The sequence below is a fragment of the Nannospalax galili genome, unplaced genomic scaffold (genome assembly GCF_000622305.1).
Source record: "Nannospalax galili isolate Female #2095 unplaced genomic scaffold, S.galili_v1.0 scaffold512, whole genome shotgun sequence".
Taxonomy (NCBI): domain Eukaryota; kingdom Metazoa; phylum Chordata; class Mammalia; order Rodentia; family Spalacidae; genus Nannospalax; species Nannospalax galili.
In genome coordinates this window covers 2,213,270-2,221,525 of record NW_008331992.1, presented here as the reverse complement: position 1 = coordinate 2,221,525, position 8,256 = coordinate 2,213,270, and positions in this window count along the sequence as shown.

Here is an 8,256-nt window from a genome sequence, read left to right as displayed (position 1 = left end):
TAAACCTGCACATATGCATTTTAAGACATGCCAAAAATAAAATTAACTAGTAATTTTAATATAAAATTTAAAAAGAATATAAAAATACCTGAAATGACCATAGTTTGTTAAAAAATTTCTTTTGACACAAAAAACACAGGAAAACAATTATCATAGGCAATTACCTGAAATTTAGGCGAACAAAGAGGTGGAAAATGAAGAGCTTCCAGCTGTAGCTCTTTAAGACGTTAGAAAGGCATAGTGACCTAAAAGAAAACGTAGAATTTGCCATGTAGACTTAGGGTACTGTCTCTTTCTCTTTTCAAGAGCTAAATAACTGAGGGGTGTTACAAATAGAATTGGAGGTCCAAGGACAATACATGAACATGTGAACAAACCAAAAATAAATCGGCAAAGCAGATTTTGCTTTTGCATTAGGGTAATTGGCATGGTCAGTCATATCCCGTTTAAAAGAAGCTGCTTAAAGGGACTAGAGCTCTGCTGCCCCAGGCCATCAGGCTTTGGAAAGTACCATAGCCTTTCCTTAAACAAATTTTACAGGGTGTGGTAAAACATTCGAATTCCTTGTCATACACTAAGTTCAAATTTTACAGCTTTCAGAAGAGAAGACATATTTAATGTTTCTTCCTGTTTGTTACAGGAAGAAATAACTTTCATATGAAACCAGCAGAGTTCCCCTTGTCACACAACATAAATTAGAGGCAACAGGAGTAATAGTAAACGAAACATTAAGACTTCAGATTAAGAATAAATGAAGTGTAAAGGCAATTATTTCGAACACATTGCAGCTACCTCATTTTGTCTCAGGCTGTTTTCTTGGAGGCAAGACGCTGGCTTTGGCCATCATGGGGATCAGCTCTTATGATGTACCTCAGAAAAAGCCACGTTATTGTATCCAACCCAGGTACCAGAGTATGGATGAGCCTACGGACTTTTAAGTGGGTCTCTGGTCAGAAAAACAGAAGCAAAAGAACCCGAAGTCCTTAGCAGGGTAGATCTTACAGCAGACATAAGGGTAACTCACCAACAATGCTTCAATATCAAGCTCAACAGGAATACCCAAAAACTTCAGGAGGGACTGAGACACAGTTGCCACATGGTCATCATTAGAAGCCTGAAGAGTTCTCCAAAGCCAAACCAGGATTCCTGGCTTCAATTGTTGAAGGAAATTTTAGAAATATCTAGTATAAAAAGACAGTTTAATGCAGGCTTAAACATTAGACTTAAGAGCAGAAGAGTTGCTCAAGGGGAAAAATGAGATACATTCAAGTGAGTAGAGTTTGCTGGAAGAAAAAAGTAGTCTTTACTAAAACAGGCCACAATCTTTGCTTTGGTGTAGGAGATAGAGAATGAATGAAGGAACATAGAATTGGGGTAATCTGAATCTATGTTTCTGGGCCGTGGTCATTCATATTTGGCTCCAGAATAAACAATTTCTTATCACCTTTGAAGCGAGAGTTATGTTGAAGTCATGATGATCATAGTTATTTCATGCAGAAGAGACAGCTGTATAACATCATCTTATTAAAAGGACCTGGAATTTAAAAGGATGTGGTGCTAGGAGCCACATATGATGGAGAATATATGTCATTTGTTTTTCTGAGTGTGTTACTTCATTAGTATAATGTTACTAGATCCATCCATTTACCTGCAAATTTCATTATTTCATCTTCCTTTACTGCTGAATAGAACTCCTGTGTAAATATACCACATTTTTGTTAATCACTCATCAGTTGAGGGGCACTTAGGTTGCTTTCATCTCTTAGCTATCGTGAAAAGAGTAGCAACAAACATGGTTGTACAAGTGTCTCTACAATAGGATGAGTCCTTTGGGTATATGCCAAGTAGTGGTATAACCGGGTCATATGTTAGGTTCAGTTTTAGTTTTTTTAAGAGTTTGCCACACCGTTTTCCATAGAGGCTGCACAAGTTGCAATCCCACCAGCACTGAGTGGTATCATTTGTTCTCTTGATCCTAGCCAGTTTGATTGGGGTAAAGTGATACATTAGGATGGTTTTAATTTGCATTTCCCTAATTACTAATGATGTTGAACACTTTTCGAGATGTTTCTTAGCCATCTTTATATATTCCTTTGAGAACTCTCTGTTTAGATTTTCAGCCCATCTTTTAATTGGGACATTTGGTTTCTTGATTCTTTGTTTTTTGTGTTCTTTATTTATTTATATATTCTGGATGTTAAACCTCTGTCAGATGTGTTGATGGTGAAGATTTTTTTTTCCCATTTTGTGGGTTTTCACTTCACTTTTTTTATTTTTTTCTTTTGCTGTACAGAAGCTTTTTAGTTTAATGAGGTCCCACTTATTGATTGCTGACCTTAATTCCTGAGCAACTTCTGTCTGATTTAGAAAATCCTTTCCTATACCTATATCCTGTAAGTTACTGCCAATATTTTCTTCTAAGAGTTTCAGGGTTTCCAGTTTCACATTGAGGTCTTTGATCCATTTGGAGTTGACTTTGTGCAAGGTGAAAGATAATGAAGACAAAATAAAAATGAGTAAGAACCCAATAGAGGGATGCTTTTGGAAGCCTGTCAAGAAACTCCAATGGACTCTCATATGAATACTTGAAAATTACCCTGTTCTGATTTTTTTCTAGTTCCCTGTCTAGAACTTGTAATGCTAATTACTCTTGCCTTTACTTCTCCTTCACATCACCTATTCATGATTCAAGGACTTTCTTCTCCCATTAGAGACAAGAGTTATGCAATTTGGGAGTCTTTTAGATAGACCCACTGAAGGGTTACTCCAATTGCCTAACCCTGCATCCCCATTCAGCATGGAAGAAGCCAGAGCAGTGGCGTCCCTATTCCCCATTGGCAATTTGGCTAACTCCTTCATAGGATGGTGTGATAAGATAGGAGGTAGGTGTTAAGGTTCAGATAGCCCCACCCCCTCACCAACAGGGCCTTACGGACCTCACAAGCAAGCTTCCTGAGAAAAGGGAACTGAGTTGATAAGCACCCTGGTCTTTGAAGTCAAGAGAAGCAGACTTTTCTCCACTGTTTGGTCAACACAGCAGGCTTCCCCTTTGATCTCTAAAGAGGGCAGGTTTTAACAGTCCCACTCTCCCACTCCCCCTGCCCAACTTTAAAAAAAAATATCTTCCTGCATTCTGTGGGAAGCAGAAGCCTCCCCCTATATAAAGGCTCCAGCTCACAACTTGGGGTAGACATTCTACTCCCTGGGGAGGGAATCTATCACAGGTGTTCCTTTGCTAATAAACTCTATTCCAATGGAGTTTTATCTGTGTCCTGGTGCTTTCTCCTGATCAACCAGATTCATCCATCACCTACTTTACCTATCAGTAGGAATTGGCTAGACAGTTAGTGTAAAAACACCCCAAAGAAGTGTAGTCAGTCTTTTGGCTAAATATCAGAATATCCTTGGGCCTGTTAGCAACATACTCTGTTCCAAAGGCCAAAAATGTCAAAAGCATTTGGGAGCTTGTATCTAATCCTTAAAAGATTTTAGGGTTACCTCTTCAGGGGGGAGGGGATGTTGGAAGGGAGGGAGTAGTCATGGCTTTGATCAAAGCATCTTATATGCATGTATGAAATTATCAATATTTTCTTGTAAAAATGAAAAGAAAAAAAAGAAAGATGGCCCAAGCCCAAGGTAACTGATAAGTAGGCTCTGGAACTGCAACATTCCCAACTCCCCACAATCACTGAAGTTCTAATCATTTGATCAGCCCCTGTACAATGTTCAATTTCAAGATGCAGTTTTTCTGGGAAATTTGGTTAAAACAATCAAAAGGCTTTATTAGAGAGCAGGGCAGAGCTGTGGGGTGAAGGAAAGTTTCCATCCCATTCAAAGAAAACCAAGTTAGTTTCTTTAAATCCAGTTGACAAAGACTGGGTAGGAAAGGAGGAAGGTGTTGTGCCCTGGGGGCCCAAGGTCAGCTGACTTAACTCCACTTTGGAGACTCTATGCTTTCCTATATTTCTGGCTGAAGCAGGTGTTTGAAAGGTCCCAAGGACATCCCTGGATAAAGAGTTTCTGGAAGAACAATGGGCCTAATTTGCTAATGAGTGATCAGTTCTGTCTGCCTTTCTCCACTTTCTGTTTGTTATCGGGAAATGCTGGTCCCCGGAAAGGGTGTGGGGTGTAACTGGCTCTTGTTATAGCTGTGGAAGGAGAAAGGCTGTGGAGTGTATGACAGAATAGGGGAGGCTCTTCATAGCAGACAGAGGGTCTGCGATCTCACAGATCTGATTCCCTATATCTACCCTAAGCTTGGAAGCACAGGCATTCATTTGGCATCTAGTCGTGGGCTTCCTTAGCAACAGGCTGAGATATTTGCTGCATATTCTTCATGAATTTGCTGCATGGTGCATCCTGTTCTTCCAGACTTCAGTTCCCAGCCTACGTAGCCTAACTGGCTTAAACGCTCTCTGGTCAAGAGAATAGAATCTCTGGCCAACCTGACTTTCTAGTTGGGCCCGTTAAATCACTTATCCAAGGGGCCACTCAAAGGAAGGCAGGCTCACCTTAACCCATGCTAAAGAGAGAGGTGGGATAATTAACCACTCAATGTGATAATGTGCTTTTCTTTCCCATAATCACCACCCTAAAGCAGCTGCTTACTGGGTGGCAGCCCCTAAGCTCCCTTCTCTTCTGAGTTACTTTAAATCTTAAATCTTCCTTTTACAGCTTTTAGTTTCTTTGTTTGTATGGGGGTGTTGTATTGTGTTTTTTTAAGCAAATGAGTATTTTGCCTGCGTGTATGTAAGTACATCCTGTAAAGTCTGAGGAGGCTAGAATAGGGCCTCCCACCCCCTGGAATTGGAATTACTGAAGATTGACAGCCACCATATAGAGTGTTGGGAATTGAACCTAGGTCCTCTGTGAGAGCAGTCAGTGTTCTTAACTGCTGAACCATCTCTCCAGACCCTTTCTTTCTCCTTTTCTAAGCATGCTTTCCCTAATGCTTTAGGCTTCTCCAACATATCAGGTTTTCTTACCAGTCCTCTAAATCTCACCTCTTCACCACGTGTGCCATGTGTCTGACCTCCATGCCAGCTTAAACAACATGGCTTTTTTCTTCTCTCCTTCATTTTCCTCTTCTGAGTAGCTGCTGAGATTACAGCTTGGCTGCCCTGGGTTTTTATTTATTTTTTCTTTTAAACAGTAATAAAATTGTCTTGACCTTCTGTTCATTCTTAAATTCTTTTAAGACTAAGAACCTCAAGAGGAGACCCTGATTTCCCATGTATCATCTGGTCACCATGAAAAGACACCCCAAAATTTCAACTTTATTGTATCTGAGATGCTTTTGTCATCCTAATTTTTATTGTTTACTTGGAAAAAGGTCAGGAAAAGAATCAGAAATACACTCCAATTTGTCATGTTCCTTTTGAGGCCCTTTCTGGTCCTGGCACCCCTGGAAACCTGCCAAGTCACTTTGTGCTTCCTCTCTAATCTTGCACTGACAGTATGCTGAAAGCACATGTCAGGGCCTTTTTTAAATAAAAATGTTCTATTTACCCTGACACAGGGAGATGTTAGAGAAATGGAAGGAATCATGCATATTAAGTTAACTAATAAATCTTCAGTATATTGAAAAAAATTGAGTCTGTGTTTTCAAACAATGAAATTGATTCACTGACGAGAGAGAGAGAGAGAGAGAGAGATACATACTTAGATGTCTCAAAGTTATTCTTGCTCTGAAACGCTTTCTTTGATATGGAAAAGCCACTGTTAAGCAGACATGTGTCTATAAACTACCAGTTCACTGACATCTCCAAACCAGCATGCAAGGAGGCAGAATGTGGTCCTAAGGCCTGGCAGAGCACCAGGCAATGTTGCTTCCTGTGCCTCAACACCAGGATTAAGTGCTATGTTGTTTAAGTCACACCTTGTCTCCACCTTCTACCTCTCTGCCAGAGGAAACCTCATCATGTGACTGCCTTAAGCCAACAGATCTATTGTGTTTATGCCAGTATTTCAGGTGAGAAGGACTTTCAGCATCTCTCCACTCAGATATTCCTCCCAAGGCAGAGCAGTGGACACTGAAGTCACTCTTTTTGCCCTTTCTCTCCTTCATTCTGTCCATAAGTGCTTAACACCAGCTGACATTTTATATGTTTTTCTGGTTATCTGCGCTGTCTGAGGCCAGGGTCCTATGTTCATGCAAGCGAATCTGTTTCTGAATTCCCAGTGTTTAGAAAAGTGCCAGCATACAGCAGGCACTGACTAGATGCCAGCTGAATGAATGCATGGACTCATTCATGAATTATTCCTAGAGAGTATCTACCTACAAGGGAGACCAGCACTCCAAGACACAAGCCAGTCACCAAGGCTCAGGTGGCTTGTTCTCACACATTACTTATTGATTATTCCTTAAAATGTCTGTAGATTATTTAAAAGTCATTTTGAACCATTTAAACTTCCATCACTCTATGATAAAAGGTAACCCGAACAAATGCAAACTTACTGCCCATAAATGTTGAATAAAATCTCACCGAAGTTAGTGATTCCTCCATTCTTTTGTCAGTTCATCTGTTTGTCTAGACATTCCTCTAGCCAACCACTTTCCACCACACTTTATGGCCTGGAACATATGTTAGATGCTGAGTCTATCCTGGTAAGCAACAGAACCTATACTTGTTCTGATGGAGAAATTATTGTTTATTGGAAATTATTTAAATTTGTAGTGTTCATTGGAAATTATCTAAATATGTAGTGTTCAATAATGGTTCTTCAGATTGAATTGGGTATGATTATTTCTATTATATGTTTATACTGGTGGCAGTAGAATCATGCACTGTAATATCATTTTCCCTCTTTCTCTATCCACCCTACCTCACCCCTACCCTGAATCTTGTCCTCATTGTTTTCCTATTTGAATGCTCTGTGCTTTTCAAGTATCAGTTGAAGCTTCACTATCCATTTCTGTAGTAAACCACCATCTGCATATCTCTGCCAGAATTGACTGCACTGCTTTCTAATTATTGACTAATATTTTCTTAGTCTATTCCATTGCAGTACAACCCACTCCAAATCAAGAGTGTTCCTTGTAAATTGACTCCTAACACTGAAACTTCTCTGACATGTAAGATAATACATGTATATGAACCAACTCATAAATAAATGAATGAACAGTGGAATCTTAGCATTCCACAATGTGATGGGCAAGATTTGAAGTAACATATGGCCATTCTTTGAGAATTTTCACTGTATGTAGCAAATATTCACTTAATCTGTAATGTGAATACATGTCATTCTAGCTTCATTGTAATTTCCAGGCTAATTTACATATGTGAAACTTGAGCTTCCCCTTGTGAGGCTAGTTCCTCTAATTTGAAAATGATAGTGTGGGAGACAGGGTTCCAAGTGTCTGCAGTCTGTTCAGAGCCTCTCAGCAGCTCATAGATCTACTTCTGCACCTTAACTCCATTTTAACACAGCCTGTGACAATCTGTATCAACAGTAATATAATACTATAGAAATAGTATAGTAATTATGACTGACCCCCTTCTGTTCTTGAGCTTCTTTTGTTAGGATTTCTATGTTGCCTGGTCTAGGGTCTAGTCAGTCATGCAATTTAACAAATATTTATGTAATGTTTAATGTGCAGCTATCATTGTGCTGGGGCCAAGGATAAAAATATATCAGCAGAAAATACAGCATAAAAATCGCATGAGGGTTTTTCTTTTTTTTATTTTCAGAAACTTTCTACCTACTTAACAACCCAGAGCATGAATATCTCAAGCTTTAGCCATTTTCTTTTCATAGAAAAGCTGCCTTTCATTAGGTAAATTGGCCTTTCTCACTCACATTGGTCAACATATTTTTTTGAAGTAACTCAGTCAACTCTGGACCCTTGAAAATTTGCACCTCATTGCTTCCCTTCAGGTTATTAGCTCATTGTAATTTTTATGCCTTTAATGGAAAATATCAAACATAAAAATGGAAGCAAACTGATGAAATAGTATTGATTCCCCCAAGAACAAATTATTCTGCTTATTATTCAAACTATTCTGAACAAATTATTTAATGATTTTTAAAATCTGTACCTCCTCCAAGTTCTCTTGCCCATGCCACCTCCACTATGGCCTCTCTTCTGAAGTATGCAAATTCATTTAAATATTTACATGTGAACCTCTAAACTATGGAATATTAATTTAACAAAATCACAAAACAAGTCATACTAAAACTGCTAAGAATAATTCAAGTTTTTTAAATTTATTTTTTATTGTAAAAATATTTTTATTTATTATTTTTATTTTACCT